Source organism: Macrotis lagotis, chromosome X (assembly GCF_037893015.1).
Source record: "Macrotis lagotis isolate mMagLag1 chromosome X, bilby.v1.9.chrom.fasta, whole genome shotgun sequence".
NCBI classification, from domain to species: domain Eukaryota; kingdom Metazoa; phylum Chordata; class Mammalia; order Peramelemorphia; family Peramelidae; genus Macrotis; species Macrotis lagotis.
The window spans coordinates 396836775-396838789 of NC_133666.1; the positions used below are offsets into that span (position 1 = coordinate 396836775).

General features: G+C 42.5%; 1 pseudogene; it reads right to left on the reverse strand.

Annotated features, from left to right (window-relative positions):
• Positions 1-291: 291 nt before the first annotated feature.
• Positions 292-1576, reverse strand: LOC141503047 (alpha-enolase pseudogene; annotated as a pseudogene).
• Positions 1577-2015: the final 439 nt, after the last annotated feature.

Here is a 2015-nt window from a genome sequence, read left to right on the forward strand (position 1 = left end):
CTCTGCACATCAACACTGGGGGTGGGGGTGAGAACAGATCTTTGTAGCCCAGTCACAAGTTAAGATCTTCTAATAAATGATGAAATGATTAGGTATAGTCTCTGACAAAACAGTTCTAATGAAGCAGTGAGAACACAGATAGGTGGAAGAGAGAGGGGTGGAGTTAAGTAGCAGAGGTCCCCATCCTCAAAACAAAACTGGTCTACTACTTGGTGCTGTCCATTCTTTGGAAAAGGACTTCTACAGAGGTGACTGTTGTCTACTAGCTCTGAGGCTTCATGGTCATGGTGTTTACTTGTCCTGAGGGTTTCTGAAGTTCCTTCCAGTGAATTTAGCCTTGCTGCCCAGCTCTTCCTCAATTCTGAGAAGTTGGTTTTAATTGGCTAAATGCTCATATTGGAGGGGGGCCCCAGTCTTGATCTGCTGAGTACAGAGACCCACCCCCAGGTCTGCAATGAAGGTATCTTCAGTCTCCCCAGAATGATGGGAAACCATTACTCCCTATCTATTGGACTGGGCCAGATTGCACGCCTGGAGAGATCTGATCATGGAGCCAATCTGGTTTACTTTGAGCAGGAGTCAGTTGCAAGCTTTCTCATTCATAGCCTTTTCAATGTGCTTGGGAAATGATCACTGTGAGATCATCCCGTAGAACCTAGATGCCAGCAGTTTCAGTAAAATTCTTCCAAGCTGCCCAATCATCCTGGTCAAAGGAATCTTCAATAGATACCACTTAATAGTCCCTGATGAAGCTTTTGTAAAGGTGAGAAGCTTGGCAGGTGAGAGTTATCTGTTGGGATCATCAGGAGACTTGAAGTCCAAGCCATATTTCCCAGACTAGAAGAATTCAGAGGCAGCAACATCCATATCAATTACAACCTTGCCAGTATAGCCAGCCTTGCCAATTGCTTCCTTCAGCAGCTCCAGAGCTTCTTTATTCTCCAGTATGTTAGGAGCAAAGCCACCTTCATCTCCTACATTGGTGGCATCCTGTCCATATTTCTTAATCACATTCTTCAGGTTGTGGTAGACCTCAGCTCCAATGTGCATGGCCTCCTTGAAGTTTACTGCTCCATAAGGGAGGATCATGAACTCCTGCATTGCTAGTTTGTTACAAGCATTGATCACATTGAAGGCTGGAACTGGCAGGATGACTTCTTCATTGCCTGCAAGATCAGCAATGTGGTGGAACAAGGAGATACCTTTGTCAGCAGCCCCAGTCTTACAAACAACCAGAGACTCCCAATATGGCATTTGCTCCAAATTTAGATTTATTCTCAGAGCCATCCATCTCTATCATCAATTTGTCAATCTTCTGCTCCACAACATTCAGTTTCTTGCTAATCAGGTTCAGGGCAATAGTTTTAATTGATGCGCTCAACCATTTTGAGATACCATTTCCCATATAGTGGGTCTTATCATTGTCTCAGAGCTCCAGGGCTTCATGGATGCCAGTTGAAGCCCCACTGGGCACAGCAGCTCTGAAGAGAACTTTTGAAGTACAGAGATCAACTTCGATGGGAGGATTTCCATGAGAGTCAAAGATCTTTTTTGCAATGATCTTCAAAATTGACATGTTGAATTTCTGGATGGGGATTGCTCTGCTGGATTCAGAGAACAGAGGTAGAGGTGAATTTTCCCATTTTTTATGATTTTTTTCTGGACAGACCTAGAATTGGAATGGGCATACTTACATATTGCTCTCCAGAAAGGTTGGATCCATTCTCAACTCCACCAGCAATGCATTAATGTCCCAATCCTCACACAACTTCTACAACATTGATGGTTTTCCCTTTTTTGTTACCTTAGCCAATCTGATAAGTGTGAGGTGATCCATCAGAGTTGTTTTAATTTGCATTTCCCTAATCAACAATTATTTAGATCATTTTTTCATATGATTGTATAGAGCTTTAATTTCTTCATTTGAAAACTGTCTATCTAGTCATATCCTTTGACCATTTATCAACTGGGGAATGACTTGCAACCTGATTAATTTGATGCATTTCTCTATATAT